General features: G+C 37.0%; 1 long non-coding RNA gene across 3 annotated transcripts in view; it reads right to left on the bottom strand.

Annotated features, from left to right (window-relative positions):
• Positions 1–20,678, bottom strand: part of LOC308520812 — a 221,685-nt gene extending 201,007 nt beyond the window's left edge. For 2 of the 3 annotated variants that reach the window (XR_013996116.1, XR_013996117.1), the window contains exon 1: positions 20,557–20,678. This is a non-coding gene — a long non-coding RNA (uncharacterized lncRNA). The remainder of the gene's footprint in view (positions 1–20,556) is intronic. The other variant, XR_013996118.1, reaches the window with a different exon arrangement.
• Positions 20,679–23,763: the final 3,085 nt, after the last annotated feature.

The following is a 23,763-nucleotide window of genomic DNA, read 5'->3' as shown; positions in this document are numbered from 1 at the left end:
TTTCAGTATGTATGTCAAAAAATGAGAACTCTCTTTAAAAACATAATCAAAATGTCACTATTCTTGCACCCCAAGAGAAATTAATATCTCTAATGTCATTAAATATCCTGATTGTGTTAGGACTTCTCATTGTATAAAACATGTATTTTTTTTTAACCATTGGGTTAATTTGGATATGGATCCAAACAAGATTCACATATTGCAGTTGTTTGATGAGTCTTTTATCTCTTTTAATTGATAGGTCCCTCATCCCTCATTTTTTCTCCTGGCAAATCATTTATTAAAGAAACCAGATAACTTATTCCAGTAGAGTTTATTATAGCCTAAGATTTTGCTGACTTCATCTCTATCACATTATTTTACATGTTCTGATAAATTGTAGTTAGACCTAGAAGCATGCTTTAATTTAGGTTAAAACTTAGAGTCAAACATTAGTACATAATATTCAGCTCTCTCTCTTTTAGTGATATTAGTGGCTATCAATGATCAATGCTTAGGCCTATTATTTCATGATGGGTTTAAAATGTGGTGATTTATTCTATTCCCTTGTCATCCAATAGCTGACATACTTCTACGGATAGAAATCTTTCTTCAGCAACTCTATGATTATTCCGAGGACACTCATACAGGCAACAGAAGTTAATGTTTGATCCTTTCCTCTTGTTTACTAGTTTTCAAAATAATGGGTTGGTTCCCTACAAGCCCTAAATCCAATGACTGGAACCCCCATAAAAAAAAAAGGAGAAGACACATGGGCACAGGGAATAAGGCCATGTGAAGACGGGAAGGCAGAGCAGAGATTGGAGTGATGCAGCCACAGGCCAAGAGTGCTGAGGATTGCCGGGCACCACCAGAGACTGGAAAAGGCAAAGGAGGATTCTCCCCCAGAGCCTTCAGAGACAGCATGGACCTGCTGACATCTGGATGTTGGACTGCTAGCCTTCAGTCCTGTGAGAGTATAATTTTCTGTTGTTTTAAACTTCTTAATTCTGCTACTTTGTTATGTCAGCCATAGGAAGCTAATGCAATGGACATCACATTTTAGAACTGCACTATGAAGTATGATTGCTTTAAAAGTCAGTGTGGCATGGAATGTAATTGATCCAATTAATCAAATCTGACATCTCAGATACAAAGTGCTTCTTATCCCCCTTTCCATAAAGAGAGTCCCCAACTCTCTGTCTCTGCTTCTCATGTCTGAGAGCTTGCAAGGTTTGGCAAGGCTGATGGAGTTCATTTCTATGCAGTGTAGTACAGACATTCCTGCTGGGGGAAGATTGGGATGATGGGAGCACTCCTGAAGCTGCTAGGGGAGTGGTAGTGAATAGTTACAGACAAAGAAGGCAAAATACGCAGAAAAAGTGGAACTTTTAAACAGAATTATGCACACTCCTGGGAACTTGGACTTGCTATCAGTCTTCCAGTTTGAGAATGAGTGTCACTGAAATGAGACCTACCCAAGATATCTGAAATCACCAATCTGTTCCTGTTACAATATTTGTCATCTCTATAGCTATACTCACCTAGTTTGTTTAAAGGGAATACAAACTAAGAGTTTCCTGGGTGAATTAAATTAGAATTGAAATAGAATTCTTCCTATTTGATATCATTCTTGGCTGATTAAGAATAGTCTCCTGTGGTGGAAACATAACTCAATACTGGATTTGAGACCTGGCTTTGCTAGTTCTTAGCCTTGCAAAAATTGAACAGGCCTCTTAAACATGATCAAATTAGGAGGAAAGGTATATACGTACCCAAAAGCAGTGCCTGCTATGCACTCGGCACTTAAATAAGAATGGGCATGGCATATTATGACATCTTGAATGCAGTGATCAGGAGTGAAGAACTATGGAATTAAATAGACCCAGGTTCAAATTCTGATTCTACCACTCTCCAGTTTTGAATGTTGGATCAAAGTTGAGTTCTCTCAGCCTCATCTTCTTCCTCCAGGAGAAATCAGTTCCTGCCACATAGGGTTCTTGTAAACATTAACAAACATAATCCATAAAAAAGAACTTAGAATAGTGTCTGGCACATTATAAGTGCTCAATAAATATTTTTGTTGTTATTATTCACACAATGTAATGTTTTAGAGAGATGCTTCAGTGATTTTAAGTTTTGAAATGTTTTAAGATATTTAAATAAAATATTATTTGAAATACCTTATTTCTTAATATGTTCTTATTGATTTTTAGACAGAAAAGAAGGGAGAGGGAGGGAGAGAAATGTTGAAGTGAGAGAGAAACATCAATTGCTTGCCTCCTGTACAAACCCCAGCCAGGGATCAAACCCACAACCTGGATATGTGCCCTGACTGAAAATCGAACCACAACCTTTTGTTGCATGGGACATTGCTCAACTAACTGAGCCACACTGGCCAGGACTTGAGCTACCTTATTTTTAATTACATTCAACCTAATTCTAAATTATCACAGGCTAAAATCTGAACTTTAAAATTATGATAATAATGCTAGCAAAAATAAAATGTAACAAAAAGGGAAAATCAAAATGTTTTATCACCAGAATATAATATAGGGAAGATCCATCCAGCCCATGCTCTTTCTCTAATAGAACTGACAACACAGAATTTATGGGAAGATTCAAGATAGGTAAAGCACAGTCTAATACACATTCATTTTATTATTTCTGAGGCACTGGGAAATGAAGTGTCTCCTGCTTGCTGCTGCTTAATATTCAACCATTAGAGATTTAATCCTTCGATTTAAAAACATATTCCCTTGCAGGAAGACAAAGTGCTATCAGATATGGACATCTAAATGGAAATGAGGTTATCAGAGGCATTCCAAAAAGAGAGTACAGATTCAGAAATATCCTAGAACCAGAAGGGGTAACTGTCCACAGGGAAAAGAAAGGGGAACAGATGCTGTGAAGACAAACTTTTCCACAGCTAAAGCTCCCTCCAACACTGGCAGGGGGAAACCAGACCTTTTTATAGATAAGAATTGCTTTTCTTTAAAAACAACATCATACGATGTTTTTTTTTTCTTTTCATTTGTGTAATGGTGAAGAGTAGATTTCATTATAAGTTTCCAAGGGCTTTAGTCTTATTTTTTTTTTCTTTCCAATTCTGTCAACGATCCAGACACTTGAGATATTGGCATAGAACAATTTGATACTGTGATAGAAGTCTGTCCTATTAAAAATGCTTCCAAAATGCCAATTTTGGAGCTATAATTTTATTAAGGATGACACAAGGAAATGACAAACTTTTAAAAATCACCTATTTTTTAGTCTTTGTTTACACATAAAAATAACACAAAAATATGTATTAAATTGGCAGGTCTGGTTTTTGGCAGTCAAAGGCAGAGCGTCAAAAAAGTATAATTATACAATCTTTCAAAAACTATTTTGTCATATAGCAGGTAAATGATGGTTGCTTTAATGTGAGAATTATTTTAGTACCTGGTTATGCAAATGCAGAGATTTGTTCAAGTGAAGGTTAAGCCTCTGAAAGGTAACAGCTAATATCTCCTGAGAATATTCTTCATTCTCAAAAAGGGAGGCTATGTTTTCTTTTGATTACTCTAGAATTGTCTGCTTCTTTATTTTAAAAGTATTTATAACGTTTCAAAAGAAATATGTACTTATTTTTTAATTCCAGTACACAAAAGTATAAATTAAAATATGCGTATCCCACATCATCCACTCTCCTTTGATCCTGTTCTTCATGTGTCCTTTGCATGGGTGCATATGTGGACACATGTTTATGAATAGGGAGATGGACACTGACACCGAGAGAAAGAAACATTCATTAAACTTTATTGCTAATGTTATCAAATTTGGATAGAGAGATGTTACAACAGCTAACTGGATCTTTGTAGATGTGGGAGTCTTCTGAATTAGGACCTTTTACCCTCATCTCAGATAGGATCTAACCAAATCCACTCTCTTATGATGAATTCCTGGAAGGAATTCAAATAGGAAGTATAGATATTTATAGCCCCGCGTTGTCCAAGTCAACAGGTCACAGTTCTGGGTGCTGAAACTGAAAAGGGGCATCAATAGGCAAACCTTGAAGTTTTCTCAAAGTTCAGTTTAAATATTTACCTCAAATTTTAGGTAAGTTTCCAGCGGTTGCCTGGTTTCTAAGAGTCTACACAACCAATAAATGGCAAGGGGCCTGATGGGCATCCTGACCTCCCCGGTGAGGTGATGAGCTGCCTCCTCTCCGTGCAGAGAGAAGCCCTCTGAGAGGAGACGCGCGGGCAATTTTGGAACATTGTTTTAGTCCTAATTGAAACTAGGAAATGCAGAGAAGTGTGATAATGAAAATAACAAGATCAGGGGAGTGTGGAAATTAGCTGACTCTTTTCCCCCACAAAATCCATAAAAGCAGACTAGCTTGAGTTCGGGAAGTGATTGCTGAATTGTATGTGAGAAGTGATGTCTTAGGGCTGAAACCATGAAGCCGACAAGGGAATATCCACCGCCTCCTGGGAACTGGAGACACAAGGCAGGAATGCTGCTGAAGAATAAGTCAGAGGGGAGGCAGGGGAGGGTGTGGGAGGGGGAGAGATCAACCAAAGGACTTGTATGCATGCATATAAGTCTAACCAATGGACACAGACACCAGGGGGGTGAGGGCATGAGTGGGGGTTGGGGGGTGGGGAGGCAATGGGACGATAAGGACACTTATGCAATACCTTAATCCAGTGGTTCTCAACCTTGGTTGCACATTAGAATCACCTGGGAATCTTTTTAAAATCCTGATTTCTGGGCCTCATCCTCCAGAAATTCTGTTTCTTTGTTATGGGGTGGGGCCACAACATTAGCAACAAAGAAACAATTTGTGGAAGATGAGGCCCAGAAATCAGGATTTTAAAAAGATTCCCAGGTGATTCTAATGTGTAGCCAAGGTTGAGAACCACTGGCTTAATCAATAAAGAAAAAAATTTAAAATAAAAGAAAAACCAAAAACAAAACAAAAACAAAAAAGAATAAGTCCAACACGCAGGGGTGGGATTGAGTGCAGTGGGCATTCACGGAGACTCGGTTGGTTGCTACCATTGTGAGGATGCCATGAGTTTATAGTGAGCATCTGGCACAATGCTGACTCTACAGAAGTCCTCAATGAGTGGGCGTGGGTGCCTCCTTGCTGCTTTGCTCTAACTCTGAGCCAAGGGCACCACTGTGCCACCTCCGTCATGGAGAGCAGTGCTTCTCTGTTAATGGCTCTCTGAGTCACTGACAGTTGAGGAAAGCTTTTCCCTGTCACCAGAAACCTTTCAAATGGCCTCTGAAGTTGGGAGGCAGATTCGTATCTACATGCACTAGACCCTAAATCCCGTGAGGAATTTTTCTCTCTCTGGTCTCAGTGCCTAGTATCATGAGTGGCCTAGAGGAATCCCTCCATAATTGTTGTCACACAGAGTACCCCGTGGTTAAGAGCACACACTCTGGAGTCAGGCTGCTTGGCTGTGTATTCTGCTTCTTCCACTTGTTAGCTCTGTGATGTTGGACACATTACTTAACCTCTCTGCGCTTAAATACCCTCATATATGAATGGGGATGGGAAGAGTTTCTACTTCTTAGGGTTACCACGAGGATTAATGAATTATTACATACTAGAGGCCCGGTGCACGAAATCCGTGCATGTGTGTGTGTGTGTGTGTGGTGGGGGGGGGGGGGGGTCCCTCAGCCTGACCTGCACCCTCTCCAATCCAGGAGCCCTCAGGGGATGTCCTACTGATGGCTTGGGCCCACTCCCCATGGTTCTCTGCTCTCTGTGGGGCCTTCCTGCTCCACACCACTGCAATGGGCAAGCAGGCCCTGATGGGTACTGCCTGCAGGCCGCGCTTGCCTGCTCGCGGGTCACTGTGGTGATGCCTGCTGGGCTCACGTTGCTGGGGTGACACAGCCAGCATCCTGCCCTGGTCACTATGGGCGCTGCCATCTTTGTCACAGAGTGATGGTTAATTTGCATATTACTCTTTTATTAGCTAGGATAAATTGCTCAGAAGAGTGCCTACCACCTTGGAATGCTATGCATTTGATATTATTGTTTTTACAATAATGATAACTATGCTGATGATGCCCCACCCCCAGCACTAGCCTTAGAAATACCCTACCGCATGAGAACATGCTTTCTGCCACACCTCCTGGTGCCTATGGACCCTCGAAGACACTTATATGGTGGTATGCTCACCCTTCCTATATCCATTATCATGTAGATTGTGATGCCAGCTCCCAAGTGGGATACTTTCTACCTGATTGCAGTTTGTTTGTTTTGTTTTGAGGGGGGGGGGGGGGGTTGTGCATGAAAAACCGATGCCAAAGAAGCTGCCAAGTTCCTCTGCTCTAGTTTTCAAAAGGCAAAGTCAAATTTCTTCTTGCTGTTTTGGAAACATCATCTGAAAATGTTTAGAACTGTTGACATTTGCACTATATTTAAGAAAATAACAACATATTCTAAATTATTGGTTAAATTATATTTACTCGTGGCACTGTCTAATCCTAATGGGGTTTAGCATCAAATTAGCCTATTCAAGAATAAGTAAGGCACAAAAAACCTATTCTTTCTACAAATCAATAAATAATTCACTTGATTACTGGATTTGGCAGGAAAATAATTATGTCATGAAATTGACACGACAAAAAAATCATTCTGCCAATAAAAACGAGTAAGAATACGCCAATACTAAGCCGCAGAAAGAACAAATATGCCAGGAAGTAGTTTCTGCCACAAAATGAGAAGCCAAAACTCTGCCAGGGGCCTCAGCGCGAACAGAAGCTATTCTCTCTCGCAAGTTCTCCCCATTGCCACCGAATGATGTTATCTCCACCTGTGCGGCAATTCTTCCTGCCCAGGGTTTTCATAAGCAGAGTGAAACCAGCATCTAACATCTCCTTAGTAAGCTGTGTGGACTAGATTCATTTATCATGCGGCTAGGACCACCCACTAATGCTTGGATTATACCCAACCTGATGTCCTCCTAATGCTGAGGGAACAGCAACGCTGTCCTCAAAAAGGTGATCATTGCTGCTAATTTTGGTTAGTCAATTCATAAAAAAAAAATAAAAATCCCTTTTTTCTTTTGTTTCCTGGACTCTACAATGAGAATTTTTAAAGAAGAAGGGTCAAAGGTCAGAGAGAGAACTGTAGGAAGAAGTCCTTGCTCACACAGAGCTGGAGGAGTAGGGACTGTGTATCCAGTGAGACCTGCTCCAACTGCAAGCTTTGCCTTCCACACTCTGAGCTACCATGAGCAAATTCACTTCCACTCCCCAACCTCAATGTCCTCAACAGCAAAAGGAAAGTCAGTAGTCCCCTGTTATCTGCGGTCATGTTTTCAGCAGTTTCAGGTACCTACAGTAAACCACGGTCTGGAAATATTAAATAGAACATTCCAGACATAAACAATTCATAAGTTTTAGATTTCACACCATTCTGAGTAGCATGATGACATCCTGTGCTGTCCTGCTCTTTTCTGTCCGAGACATGAATCATTTCTTTGTCCAGTGTAGCCAAGCTGCATACGCTTCCTGCCTGTTAGTCACTTGGTAGTCCTTGTGGTTATCAGATCCACTGGTGTGGTATCCCAGTAAAAGTAATCCTTATTTTACTTAATAATATCACATGTATATAATTTTTATTACAGTATATCCTCATAATTGTTCTATTTTTATTAGCTAATCTCTTACTGTTCTGATTTATAAAGTAAACTCTATCATAGGTACATGCATATAGGAAAAAAACAGAATATATCTAGTTTGGTAATATCAATGGCTTCAGGCATCCACTGGGGGACTTGGGATGTATCCCCTGTGGATAAGTGGGGATTAGTGTTTTAAAACCTATCTCAGGGTGGTTATCAGAATTTAACAAATTATGTAAGCAACCTAGCTCAGAGTATAAACAAAATGAGCAAATTCTATTAGTAAAATTATGTTTAAAATGTATTATTTTCTTGGCCTTTGGCATGGAGCAGAGATGCCATTGCTCCCTTGTGTAAGAGGATTAAAGCCAAGCTAGAGTAGCCCTTGGAAGATGCATTGAAATGGTCTGGAGTCTGGAGATGATCAGGACACTATGACCCTAAGCTTACAGGGAGGTATGGTCTCTGGACCTCAGAGACTCCAGACTAGGGGGAAGACTGTTACACAGAATGCAGTTAGGAGGGCCCAGAAGTTCTGTCTTCATTACAATCTTCTCTCACCCCGATCACCAAACGGTTGCAGGAGGAGGAAACTATTGCACTAATACTGTGGCTATGAAGGCTTCAGGGGAGGCTTACAAAAGGGCTCTTCTTCCTTCCAACTTCCTGACAGCTCTCAAGCCATCACCATGATGTTTGCAAACCTATTTATGATTCTATTAAACATATAGAATGTTAAAAACCTAGAGCAAGCATATGCTTCCAATGTGAGCACTAGATGCATATTTATATACTTACATGAGATTAACTTTTCTTATTATTTACTTTATAGATTCTTATTTTATCCATGCCCACCCTAAACTGATGCATGAAATTAATAATTCACAAGCAGTGTGGTGGGGGGAAATGTTATCTTACATGCATTCCAAGTTCAGAAACTAAAAGAGAAATGTGTAGAAGCACAGCTCTCTAGCTGAAACATGAGTCACACTCACACCTTCTTCAGATGACGGAGCACAATATGGGCTCAGTTCTCTACCCGTCCCCTCCTCCCCAATACTACCCAGGAGGACCTAGCTTAGGACTGCCTCAGGCAGAGAGCAAAAGACAAGAGAAAAGATTGTTTTTCTCTCTTTTACTTTCTCTCTTGGTTAAGGTCCAAGGAAAAGTGAGCTTCCAATGACAAGCAGTGAATGAGACTACAGAGAGCTTTTATTTCAACTCTTTTTGTTGAATAAAACTTCTACCAGAAAATGTCCTGGCAATGTATCTACACCTAAGAGATTGGCAGGTTTATCTCCATTCATGGCCAGACACCCCACCTGGCCCCTCTCCAGCCCTTCCTGTCCCTTAATGAGTGCCCAGGAAACACATAGGAAAGGACAGGGAGATGCCATAAAATTGACTCAACAATATTTTTTTCAATCAATTCTTATGCAAAGTCCATCAAGAAACATGCACTAGACAACACCAACCCTCATCTTCAATGCATTATCATGAGGTATGTTTGGTACCAAATAATTCAGCATGTTGTAATCTTGGTTCTGCGTTTCGGTGTAGTGGTTAACAGTATATGGTCTGAGCAAAGGCAAGAAAAGGGAAAATAAGTAAATTGCTCTTCATCAAAATTAAAAATTTTGTGTACCAAGGACTCTATTAACACAGTGAAGAGCAACCCACAGAATGGGAGAAAATATTTGTAAACCAATATCTGATAAGAATTAATATCCAGAATATATAAAGAACTTCTTCATCTCAACAACAACAAAACAACCCTGTTTAAAAATAGACAAAGGACTTGAATAGAAATTTTTCCAAAAAAAAAAAAAAAAACTACAAGTGGCCAGTAAGCACATGAAAATGTGTTCAACATCACTAATCCTTAGGGGAATGCAAATTCAAACCACAATGATATACCATTAGGATGGCTATTAGAAAAAAAAATGTTGGCAAGAATATGGAAAAATTGTAATCCTTGTGCATTGTTGGTAGAAATGGAAAATGGCCGAAACCAGTTTAGCTCAGTGGATAGAGCGTCGGCCTGTGGACTGAAAGGTCCCAGGTTCGATACCGGTCAAGGGCATGTACCTGGGTTGCGGGCACATCCCCGGTAGGAGATGTGCAGGAGGCAGCTGATCGATGTTTCTCTCTCATCGATGTTTCTAGTTCTCTATCTCTCTCCCTCCCTCTCTGTAAAAAATCAATAAAATTAAAAAAAGAAATGGAAAATGGTGCCACCACTATGGAAAACAGTATAAGAGTTACCCCAAAAATTAAACCTAGAATTACCATAGGTTATAGTAATTTCACTTTTGGCATACACCCAAAAGAACTGAAAGCAGGGACTCAAACAAATATCTGAACACCCATGTTCAAAGCAGTATTATTCACAATAGTCAAAAGATAGAAGCAACCCAAGGATACATTGATGGATGACTGGATAAACAAAAAGTGATATATACATACAATGAAATAATATTCAACCTTAAAAAGGAAGGAAATTCTGATATATGCTCTCACATGGATAATACTTGAAGACATTTTGCTAAATGAAACAAGCCAGACACAAAAGGATGCTATGTGATTCCACTAATATGAGGTACCTATAATAGCCAAACTCATAGAAACAGAAAAGTAGAATGATGATTGCCTGGGGCCTAAGGGTGAGAGAAATGGAGGGTTATTGTTTAATGGACAGTTTGGGAGTTTAGTTTGGGGACATGAAGATGTTCTGAAGATGGGTGGTGGTGATGGCACAATACTGTGAATGTACTTAGTGTCAATGAACTGTACACTTAAACATAGTTAAAATGTAAATTTTATGGTATGTACTTTTTACCAAAATATATGAATTTTTAAAAACAGCTTAAAGTTTAGAGTCAAGGGGCTATAGCTGGCACCCTTGATAGTCCACACACTAACTGAGACACAAGTAATTTAGCCTTTCTGTGACTGTTTTTGCATCTGTGAAATGGCGTGACCAAAGTGCCAACTCATATAAGGCTGTTGTGAAGTTTATGGTAGATGATAAAAAGAAAACCCTGTCAAATGATGAATGCACAAAATGTGTGAGCTATTATTATTGCTTCTTTGATATATATGCTAAAAACTCAATGCCATGGACAAATATTTCTTCCTTTGTTGCATCCACCATTGAGTGTGTTCTATATGTTACTAAATACTTACTGACCAATTTATGTATTCATATAAAAGGATGAATCTATTGACTCACTATCCATGGTTGTTTTTCAGCACAGAATATAAATTAATATTGATCCATTCATATTCTTGAATAAGCCTCTTTGAACCAAAGGTATGCATTTATAGACAGTTGGCTAATGCTGAGGTATTATCTTGAAAAAATAGATAATTCACATTGCTATGGTCCAAGGCCAAGGCAATCATGAGGTCTTTCTCTTGCTGTTGTTATTCTAACCAACCTATAGAACTAGCCACAGAGAACAAAACCACATAATTGGGACACCACCTTCTAAAGAAAGATTTGAAGTTAAATGGATTGTAAAAGTCCTGAGCCCCAGAAGCTGGTATCCTCTTTGATCTTTTTACATCACTGACAAGGAATTAAAGTATGAAGGACATAAAAACCACCATTAATAATTGCTGGCCCAGATGAGATTGTGGACCTTATTATATTTAAAGGTAAGTGTATTTGAGGATGCTATTGTTTTTGAGTTAACAGCATGAGATACAGGACATTTGCTAATTCTGTCCGTTGTCAACAAAACTATCTTAAAATAAAAGCTTCTACCCCAAAATGCTGTAATAAAATATTAGCATCCCTTCTCAGAAATAACAGTAATTGCTGAAATGCACAGAATTCTCACAAGCTTTTGCTAAGATGGATTTTTTAAAACCTTGGCTGATGCTGGCTTCTCAAATCATCTTCTGTCGGAGTGAGAACAAATTCGTTTAATGGTTTATTTCTCCAACAGTGTGAGGGACTATTTCCCCTAGATATCTTTTTTTTTTTTTTAAGCCCAAACCCTAAAGCTTCATAATCCCATTAAATCAGTGCACAGCTGGGCAATTCTTTCTTTTTTCACATTATAGTGGTCCCCAGGGAATTTATGTAAATCTATGGAAATTCATTTTAAAGTCAGTACTCTGGAAGGGAGGATGCATTCTCATTAAGTAAACGATTATATCTACAGCAAGCTAAAAAACAACATGCTGGAGAGCTAAATTAAACTTTCCATCAGGAAAACTAAACCATTTACTTCCATATATAGGCTTTACCTAAATGCTACCAAAATTATAAGACAACAAAATTTGATGAAGTCCAAATAGTTACATATATCAAGGAAAGCATAGCTGAGTCACTGCTGCTGGGCACAGTCTCCTTTCTAATACCACCACCTAATTCCACTTTGGGCAATGCTACCAGAAGGGGTTCAGCCTTATAATTCATGGGCTCTTAGAAAAGACTTCTCATACGAGGGTGAAAAGAAATGAACTTAGTCCTTCAAAGGACATCCAAGTCAACCTCAAGAAACCCTAATAAGACCAGAGAGTCTGAAACTCAAAGGCCAGAATATTGGATGCTGGAAAGAAGACAAGCTTTACAGTTAGACCTACCTGCCTCCCAATCCTACCTCCTTCACTGATTAGCTGAGTAAATCACCTTGACTTCACAGCCTGTTTCTCGTCTGTAAATTGGGGATAATAATTCTTAGTAATGTTATAAATTTTTAAAGTAATAAACTATGTAGAGCACTGAACCCATTACCTATAACGTGCTTGACACCCAAATGCCTTCACCTGGACCAATGTATGAATTGGGCAACATCTACGCTATAGAAATGAGGAGAATTAACTAAAAGGGAAAGGAAAGAATTCCTCCACTTTGGGGTCCTCAGACAACTATAGTGCCTTCCCATTTTACTAGATCTGCTTATCTTTCCTTCTGCTGGGAAAGTAATGATAAGGCTATCCATGAGAATACCGACTCAATCTTACCACATTGCTTTCTTCTTAAGCCATATCAACATTTACTCTTTTTGGTAGACCTTCTCTTCTCTGAAAACTCTATACTCTATACAAGTTATATCTTGGTTTTAAAGTCAACATCAAAAGTAAAAATCTTATCAAATTTACTATTGAAAAAATCCCATAGGAAGGTATAGCATTGGAGCAGTCTCTCAGAAAGTTCAACACAGTATATGTTCCATCCATTATTGGGACAGAATGCTGGTTCTTCAGCTGAGTCTGAGTGAACCAGCTGCCTTGAGTCTGAGATCCAGGTTATCTAAAAACAAAATTCACATATATATTCTGATACTTGATTTGTGTTCCTATTGAGACCAACTCAGAAAAGGGCAGATTCCCATCTCCATGCACACATTGAATGGAATAACTGATGGAATAGCCTACATATTTTACTTACTTTATACATTTGTTTATTTTGCAAAGCAATATGATTGTGTTTGCATATGTTAACCATGCTTTAATTAAAAGTAATCATTGTACCATGCCACATATTGTTTTGTTACTAAAATGAGGCTTCAATCAATGGTGAACCCACAAGCCAGGCCACGTATGAAGGCTAATAACTCTACCCTTCAAGGGAAAAATATCAGAGACACATTCACATTTTAAGGAATTAAGACAAAGCTTTGATCAGGATGCAAAATCAAGTCACTGTCTTGGTTAGTCTAGCCCAGGAGTCATATCTCTCCTTGTCCTTCGTCAAGCTCTCTTTCTCTGGCTCTCAGAGTCTGGGTTCTGTCTGTTCCATTTACAACATCTCTTCAAATGGATTTTATTTATCTTAGAAAAAAGAATTCAGATCAAGAAAGCATTCCCTGGTTGCAGCTTCTGATTTTGATCCACCAACCTTAAATACCTAATCTCTCTAATCCACCTCTAAATCTATATTTTGTTTTTCTGCCACCCTATTCCACCCAACTCTTCACCTACTCTCCCACTTACTTTTTACATAGAAAGAAAATAAATTTTTTTTTCAAGTACAAGCAAAAGTTTATTTAGAAAGTCACAGAGGTAGAAGAAGTGAGCCCTGGAGGAAGTGAGCCAGCTGGACTGCGTGGGCTCTAGAAACAAATTACAGAGGCAAAAGAAGGGCCCTTGGAGCTTAGGAGAAAGAAAACAAGGAGACAGGCCTAAAGAAAGAACTATATGAACTTTATTTTAAGAATGTATGTTAAGAATTCTGGCATACTATGTCTAAAATAAACCTAGATGCAGCCTGGCCTATGTGGCACTCAGTGATTGAGCTTCGTCCCATGAACTAGGAGGTCACAGTTCAATTCCTAGTCATACCACGTGCCCAGGTTGCAAGCTCAATTCCCAGTAGGGAGCATGCGGGAGATAGCTGATCATTGATGTTTTCATCTCTCTCTCTCCCTCTCCCTTCCTCTTTGAAATCAATTAAAAAATATATATATTAAACTAAACCTCAATGAATTGTGCTATAAAATGAAAAAATATTTTCTATAACAGGAAAAATAATGTTTTTAAATGCTTAAATTTTCATTTCTATTTTTAATATGAAATATCTAACCTGTAAATATGTCATTTTAATAAGATAAGAATGCAGAGGTAAAATCACTCTAAAGGTTTGTTGTAAATATCTTGTAATACAGAAATAGACCTGGCATTATTATTAAAATGTTAACTTTATGTATTAAAGTCACATTTAATCTTCCACAGAGATTCTCCTCCTCCTCCAAATATTGTTCATCTCTGTTTCCTCTGTGTTACTCTTGCACATGTTAACATGTGATATCTTGTGTGTGTATATATATATATATATAACATGTGATAATATGTGAAATCTGTATACAGATTTATACACATCTATTTCCTCCATTTGATGGTAAAGCTTCTTGCTTAGACTTATACTGCCAGTGGGGATATAGGTTCAGTTCCTTGCAGATAGTAGAGGCTCAATAAATGTCTTGAGGCTTTATTTGATTTATTCTGTTTAAAACTTTGGGACTGATGAAACCATCTTTGCTTCCTCCTTCTCTGGTCAGTCTCTCATGACCTTAACTAGTTTGTCCATCATTGGTTTCTATATCCATGCCTCTTGTATACCAATTCATAATCTCTCAGCCTCATGTGTGTTTTGTTTCAACAGCTGCTGCAATAACCAGGTCTTCATGGGTTTGGAATGATTTCATTCAGGTAGAACTTGACAATGCCTTACTTTAATACCGTGTCTCTCACTAACCCAGGACTTGCCCTTGCTGGCATTAAGGTGTGAGTGGTCTTGCTTAGTGCCCACAAAAGCACAGTCTGAGATTTCCGGAGAGTTAAGTCTGTAGAGAAAACCTTTAAACAATGGCTTACAAGAAAAGTAAATACTTCTCCTTCTGAGTTGCAGTTAATGTGCCCTTTCATAGGACAGTCCCACGACATGACAGCATCTGCATTTGTGCTAACTCCTTCAGCAACACATCCTCTGATCAGCAATTCCTCCTTCCCTACCTCAGTTCCTTTCACATTCACTCTTGCCTCCCTTAATAAAAACAGTAGCATCCATTCTTACATCAGGCTTTGTTTTCTGGGGTACTCAGGCTACAATACCTTCCTACAGCACAGCCCCTGATGAAGGGACTTGGCCATGTCTGCACCAGATAACCCTCCCACTTTTCACGGAGGATATTGAAAGGCTCCCAACCCGCTGACTAAGGCAGTAAACAAGAATCTAGACCTGGTTTGGAAATATGATCTGCACAAATTGAATTCCTCTCTAGGGAAATGGGAAATAGAAAAACAAGATGTGAAGCTAGTTAGCAGCAGATTATGACATAAAGAGAGAAGGTGCTAAGACAGCCATGATGGTCTAATTGCTCAGTTCAGTAGGGGAGGGAGGAGTAACTGTTCATTAATATGTCAGTGCAAATAATAATAATAATAAAAAGAAAATAAAAATAAAACAAAAATATGTCAGTGCAACCCAGCACCTGGTATAGTGCTTATCATATTTGTAGGAGCTTACTATAGTTTAGGCTAAGTAAAAAATGACACTTTTCTCTCATTTTCTTCCTTGATTTGTCACTCCTCTGCACCCAGTCATTCCTCGGCAATCAAAGACAAGAATCTTCTATCACTTCCTCAATCACATCAATACTAGAATTTTCCACTCAACTCCACTTAGTTAATAATAAATCATACCTTAAACCTCACCATCTCTCTTAACTGCTTCACCTTTAAAAGCTTCTCTGAAATGTCTCTTCCTGATCACTATATCTCCTATTCTATAGGCAGCAATTTTCAACCTTTTTCATCTCATGGTGCACATAAACTAAAATTCTGCAGCACATCCAAAATTATGTATTTTGCCAATCTGACCAAAAATAGGTATTATTTTGATTGATTTACCAAAACAAAAACAAAAAAACACCCACACAATAATTACCTACCCTTTTTGCTCCAAAGTGACTTTTAAAAAAATCAGGTGCCTATACTTATACATAAGGATTTCTGGTACCAAGAATTAACAAAACAGACTCCACCTTATTATGCAATGTGACCAATAACATGCAACTCTATTATATGACCTACACATTTATGGTTAAAGACAGGGCATTCATGTCAGAGGGCTGTTGTTGTGTTGGCTGTTGTCATTTTTCAATTTGACAATCTAAGCGAAAAAAGATCAGTGCCTCTGACTAAATAGTTAGGTATTGCATGTTTTAAAATTTCTTGTGGCACACCAGTTGAAAAATGCTGTTCTATCTTTTTGCCAACCCTATCACTTCTGGTATGCTCTTTTCCCTCATTTCCTTTCTTTACTTCCTTGTCTCTACCAAGCCAGCATCCCATGGTTAATTATTATAATAAATACTTCAATTTCTATGTTTATCTAATCCTTTCATAATATATGTACAGGCATAAATGTACCAGTTACATTAATAGACCACACTGTTTGTTTCTCCCATTCCTATTCTTTATCTAGCCAGCTATATTCTCTCCCAAGAATACAGCTGGAAAACATCACGTCTAACTTTAATTGGGCTCTCCACACAAATAAAATTATAACAGTTTATCTCTTATATCCCATGATCAATTTCTCCTTCTGTAGCCTATATCCCAGTAAGTGGAAAGACCTTAAGTCTTTTTCTCCTTTTTTTATGTTTCTCTAAGAGTCCACAAACGAAGAATTGGTTCACATATGATTGTTTCCCTTGTCTGATTCTATTGTCAATTCATGGCCATTGTGCATCATCACTGACCAGTCTATTTTTTTTCTTGACCTGCTTCTCTCACAAGTCTATTTCTTACATATGCTTATACAAGTATGGACCTAATAGTGGAAAGGATTCAAGTTCTACAGCATGCCAGTAGACTATATATAGAGAATATATATATATATATATAATCTATGTGTATATATGTGTTTGTATATATGTAAATGCATATATATACACACACCACAGTCTCTAGCCACAATGCAATTAAATCAGAAATTATTATTTAAGGAGATGAACTTTTAACATCTTCTTATGAAACATTTTTAACACATACAAGGGTAAATGGGTAGTATAAGGACTGCTTCAGGTATCTTCAATAATCATTTAACCCATAGCCAATCTTATCACCTATACTCCCATTTCCATCTGAATTTTCCAGGAGCAAATTTATCTATAAATATTTGTCACTAACTCTATTAAAGGGCTCTTTTAATAAAATCATAATATCTATACTAATAAAAGGGTAATATGCTAATTAGACAGGACATCCTTCTGGACAAAGCCTTGGTGGCGGGGCCAAGGCAGAGGCAGTTATGGGTGATCAGGCCAGCAGGGGAGAGCAGTTAGGGGGATTAGACCAGCAGGAAGGTGAGTGGTTAGGAGCCAGCGGTCCTGGATTGCGAGAGGGATGTCCCGGATTAGAGAGGGTACAGGCCAGGCTGAGGGACCCCCACCCCTATGCATGAATTTCATGCACCAGGCCTCTAGTTATTCTATATTTTTAAAAATATATAAAATTTCCTCAAATATCCAGTGTTCAAATTTTTTCTGATTAACTCATATGTTTTCTTAAGTTTGTTCAAGTCAGGATCCAATAAGGTTCATATATTGATATGCATTTGATGGATTATGACTTTTAAGTTCCAAGTAGATACATTATTAAGGCCCAATATAACTGAAACTTTAAAAACCACACTTCCATATAAGTCCTAGGTCACAAAAGAAATGATAATGAAACAGTGAAAATAATTATAACTGAGCAAAGTGAAAATATAAAAATAGCTAAAACTTTGAAATGCAATGAAAGCAATCATTTAAGAAAAAATTTACTTTTACATTTCAGTGCTTAGATTAGAAACAGAAATGGTGAAAAATAATGATTTAACCATCCAACTTAAAAATTGGGGGTTAACAATGGACATAAGACACTGGGGGGTAGGAGAGGCCAGGGGATTGTCAAGGGTGGGGGAAAAAAAGGAGACATATGTAATACCTTTTGTAATACTTTAAGCAATAAAACTAAAAAAAAAAATGGGGGTTAAAGGTTTGTGGGAGCATGGTGGAATATAAACAAAGGAAATAGGAGGAAGAAATAAAGAGATAGATTATTGAAATAGAAAACTAAAATATAACACAGAATTAATGTGTTGGAATGAAATAGCCCCAATTTTTGACACCATTCTCATTCATAGGAAGGGTCTCTTTCCTCTCCTCTTTAATCTTTGCTCTGTGACTGCTCCAACCAAGAGTATAGAAGAAGTGATGCTCTGCCAGTTCTTGTCTAGCCTTTAAGAGGCATTGCAATTTCTACTTCCTGTTGCTTGGAACATTGTTAGTGTTCTGATCAATAATGTTAGCAGTCTTAACACTGTTGGAGAGGTCCTGTCCTAAATGAATAGAGATAGAAGCCTCTCTAAGCTTAGCCCTATAGTTTTCCTAGCCAAAGCATCAGGCATGTGAGTGAAGCACCCTTGGACCCTCCAGACCAGACCAACTGCCAACTGAACACCAGCACATAAACCCAGTCACAACCGCATGGAGCAAAAGAACGACCCAGGCAAACGACCTGAATTCCTGACCTACAAAATCATAAGATAATGAAACAGTAGGTTTTTTTTAAACCAATATGTTTTGAGAGTAGTTTATTACTCAGTAAAAGATAATGAGGTGAACATAGCAAATAAGCAATAAACAAAGCAATGAACAAAAGCAATAAACAAAGTTAAAAGTTATTTCTTTGAAAAGACTAATAAAATTTCTCTATAATTTCTAGTGGTATTTGCCAAGGGGGGAAGGGAATAAAACTAAGAGCAAGCATATTAAAAGGAAAAGGACTATATATCAGGGAGGCGAGTCTGGATTAAAGCCATTAGGCAGGAACAGGACAATGTGATGTACTAGAAAGTACTTGGTTGAGTTATGAATTCATCCATCAGTTAACTTTGAGGAACTTATTTAAATCAATCAGACCTCAGTTTTATTAAAAACAAAACACCTAAACTCCTTCTATAGGTATGATCCCTGGATGTGACTTTTCAGTGTATGTTTAGTCTCTGCTATTAAGAGGGGGTATAGGTAAGAAATGGTGGTACTTAGGGCAAGGAACAAAGCATTCAGAAGGTAACCAATTTTGCCTGCTCTCTTTGCTTAAGTTGGGAAAAAAGTGGAGACTAACCTGCTATTTTTTTCCTTTTTACAAAATTTTACTATGTATATGCAGGACTTCTTCACATCAAGAAAGTTAGTAAAAATCTGTTGAATTCATATAAGCACACAAAAAGATTTTCCCCAGTATAAAAAAAGTATCATTTTATCTAGGTCGATAGATGTCATGCCTACTATGAAAGCACTAATTTTCATTCTCATGTATTCTATAAAACGCTGTATACTGAATTCTGGTTTTTGAAAAATTCTGAGGCTTGTGCAAATGACTTGTGCTGCAATATGATGCGGAGCAAGTGTTGATCCCAAACATGGCCACAACTTCTACCTCATTCTACATTTTCAACAGTAACTTAAAATTTTCCTAAGGCTTGTGTCTTTCTGAGGATTTTTCAAACATAGAATTTAGTTAATAAGTTTTGTGGCATGTTAATTTTTTGCTGATAGCTTGGAATGATTTTGAAGCATATGGATAGAGGGCGTGGAAAGTGCCACAGTTCTATCAAAATGTTCTAGTTTGTTACCTTAGATAAAATAAAAATATATCTCATGTTTAACCTTAGTTTCTGGTGAAAAATTTCATTAGTTTAATGCCTTTTACAATTCTAAAATATTTGTACCTCAAATCTGAAATTGAGTGTGTAGTAAAAAAAACTAGACCAATTGATATAAGGAACAGCTTACAGGCTACAATGAAAAGATTAGGCCATTCTAAAAAAAGAATATGATTGAGATTTTTAAAAATTTCATTTTATATTAGCAAAACCATTTCAGATATTTATTTTTCACTGAGAATGAATATTTTCATGGCAAAATTAAGAAACATTTATAATTTAATATACACATATAAACATGAGAAGCATCACATCCATTAATAAGTTAATCTTCCACCTTACTCTGAACATAAAAAAAAATCTTTAAATAGATATAGCTATATAATATGATGTATGTATGTAAGAGTTCTCTTGCAATTGAGATTAGGAATTCAATCTTATTCTTTACACATTACTATTTCAGAAAATAACAATAAAAAACACTAGCTAGATGCTTTCTTATTTTAAAGTGTCTTGTTCATCTTTGTGAGCTAGCTGGTAGGTATAAAACATTTGTAATTCCTTTCCAAGTTATTTTTAGGGTGCTTTAGCTTTATAAGGATGTCCACCAAATGCTAAAACATTAAATATTGAGTTTTCTCTTCTATGTCTACTTATAGATAGATTTCTGGTTTCAAGACTCAGTGCACACATGTAAACACAAGGACTAAAAACAAGGCAACAAGTGAGAAGCAGGGATAAAATAGAAACTCAGACAATCTGACTCACAATCCAGCATTCAACCCTCTATAACTTGCTGTTTTTCTTTGTCCTCTTTGCTGTGAGCCAAGATACTTGTTCTTTAGCAGGGTGTTTCTGCTGCAAAGCCAGTTGCTACTGCATTATGCAATGAAGTCAGAAGCCTGAGCTTGTGACATCAATATAGGTTGCTATGGTAACTCCTTTCATAAGTATTACAGGTTCATTGAAGGCTCAAAAGAGGACTTTAGCAGAGTAGCAAGATAGCTGGCATTATTCAGCCTAAATTACAACAATAATTGCTGCAAAAAATCATTCATTTAAGCTATACTAAATATAGATTTTTATATTTGTTTATGTCATTTTGGAAGTCATTTTCCTAATATATGTGGGTTTTTGTTAATGAAAACTCTCTAGTAAAAATAGCACTGCCACTGATTATATGTCACAGATCCACATGATCCAGGCAGAAGAGTCTCATTGTCACAGTTAATTATTCCACACATTGTGTCATTCCAGAAGTCAGGTAATGTTATGCATTATCTGTTATGAATAAACTCATAATAGTATGATTTTTCAATCCAGTTTTCCCATTACTGGAATTATAAAAAAGGTTGCACAGAAAATGTTGCATATATGAAAGAAGTTTTAGATGACTTTTCCCAGCAAATGTACCTATTTTTAAGAAAATAATAGTAAAGGTCACCTTTTTATTGCACATGCTTATTCCCTAGAATAATCTTGCCAATGCCTTCATTTAAATGGTTAAATCCACTCCCTGTGTAGGAGATATTTAGATTTTTCACAATCAAATTTTTAAATCTGAATTTGAAGAACAGATCTAAATAATTGCAAAGCTTTTCTCCCATATCTCCTTTTTTAAAATCTTACACTATGGCCAACATGAGAACCTTAGTTCAATTCTGTAGGCATTTGGGCTAGATATTGGGGTTACAATTTATTGGACATTGGGTAGAAGATGCATAAAGCATAGGCCTTTCCATGAAAAGCTCACATAGATAATAACAGTAACAATAACAAATAATAGTACTGAGTACTTGCCATGTGCCATACACCATGCCAGACACTTGACATCTATTACTTTTTTATATAATCCTCACAATAATGCACTAAGGGAGACAGTTATTATTATCCCCATTTTATAGGTTAGAGGACTGAAGCTCAGAGGGTTAAAGTCACTTGCCTAAAGTCACACAGGTAATTAGAAACACAGCTGGCATTTGAACTTCAAACTAACTGACTCCAGATATTTATGATGTTTTCACGGGAATTAAAGGTAATTTCTTGTTACTGTGTTAAAAATGAAAAATTTCATCATAATCCTACTGAGCAAGGATTACTTGACATAGAATTCATTGAAGCAGAAAGCAGATGATGGTCTTCAGGTTGACCTCACAAATACTTTGATGACTGGCTTTTCTGTTTTTCTAACACTCAGCACTTCAAAAAGTGTTTGCCTGAAGAAATTTTTATTCCCTTAGAACCAAAACTATTGGTTCTATAACTTTTCTTAGACAGTTACATTGATATTCTAATATGCTCCAAGCTACTATACTATTTTCAAATCAGATAAATATATTAATAATTTAATGTGTATAGTGTGTTGCAGTTTGCAATTCATACTAAATATTCATCCCTTCAGCATTTATTTGTTGAGCCACTATGATGAGTCAGGCTTTGTGCTAAATGTTGAATATGAAGTTACTGCAAAAAAAATAAAATGGTCCTCAAATTAAAGGAGTAGATAGTCTATAAATGGGAGAAAGGCATTAATCAAATAGTAACATAAATAAATGTAAAATTGAAACTGTCCAGACAGTAGACAATAAGAAAGGTTGAAAGTAGATAATCTAAGCATTCAACCCTAAATGATGTAAAAAGAGCAGAAGAAACACAAAAGGTAAGGAAGAAAATAATAAAAGGAAAAAGGAAAACCTAAGTAAATGTAATGCAATATATGATGGGAATATCAACAAAGCCAAGCTGATTCTTTGAAAAGATAAATAAAATTGACAAACCTCTGTCAAGATTGGTCAAGAAAACATAGGCAAGGCAAAAGTAAACAATACTTGATATGACAAAGGGAACACAATTAGAAATACAGCTGAGAATGAAAAGGAAATAAGATATAATGATCTTTATGTCAATACATTTGCAAACATAGATAAAAGGGACAAACAAAATTGATTAAGAAGCACTAAAGAAATTGAATTAAATATATGAAATCTTCCCAGATAGAAAGCATCAATCATAGATGGTGTTACAAGTAAATCCAGTAAAATTTAAAAATAGATAACTCCAATCTTACAAACTCTTCTAAATAATTGAAAAAAAGAGGGAACTATCCCAATAGAGTATTTTGAGTCTAGTGTAATTTGATCAAAATAAAAACTAAACAAGAGTAGTATGAGAAAAGAAAACTAAATATATCTCCTATGAACAAAAATACAAAAGTCCTAAACAAAGTATAAATCCCAGCAATGTAATTAAATGCTGTGTCCCTCCTCTTCTTCCAGGTTCAACCATTATAGTATTTAACCTTTTATTTTCCACTTCTTACTTTACATTTCATTAAGTATATCAAACTGTGGTGTTCCCATAGACATACCTTACATTTCACACCTCTGTGCATTTCTTAATAATGTTCCAACTTCCTAGACCTGCATTCCTAATTTCTTTATCTAGGTAACTCTTATTTATCTTTTAAGAATCACATCTTCCCTCTCTCCTTCTGGTCAGAATTTTTTCTTATGATTTACAATAAACATACAATAAAGTATTTTAATAAGTGTCTTTCCTACAGAGGACCATATGGTCACAGATCATGTCTTTTTTATTTTATTTTTTAAATTTTTTTCTTTATTGATTAAGGTATTACATATGTGTCCTTATCACCCCATTGTCCCTCCCACCCCCCACTAGAAAGATAAATATCACATGATCTCACTCATTTGTGGAATATAATGAACAACATAAACTGATGAACAAAAACAGATCCAGAGACAGAGAAGCATCGGTCAGACCGCCAAACCTCAGAGGGCAGGTAGGGGAGGGTGGGGGTAAGGGGGAGAGATCAACCGAAGGACTTGTATGCGTGCATATAAGCCTAACCAATGGACACAGACACCAGGGGGGTGAGGTCATGTCTTTTTTTAAAATCTATCAACTCAGCTATTAATAATATGTCCTGGGCCCCAGCAGGTTTGTGGTTTGGCT

Source organism: Myotis nattereri (assembly GCF_964212035.1).
Source record: "Myotis nattereri genome assembly, chromosome: 6".
NCBI lineage: Eukaryota > Metazoa > Chordata > Mammalia > Chiroptera > Vespertilionidae > Myotis > Myotis nattereri.
The sequence above is the reverse complement of the archived record's forward strand: the minus strand, read 5'-3'. Positions and strand labels throughout refer to the sequence as shown.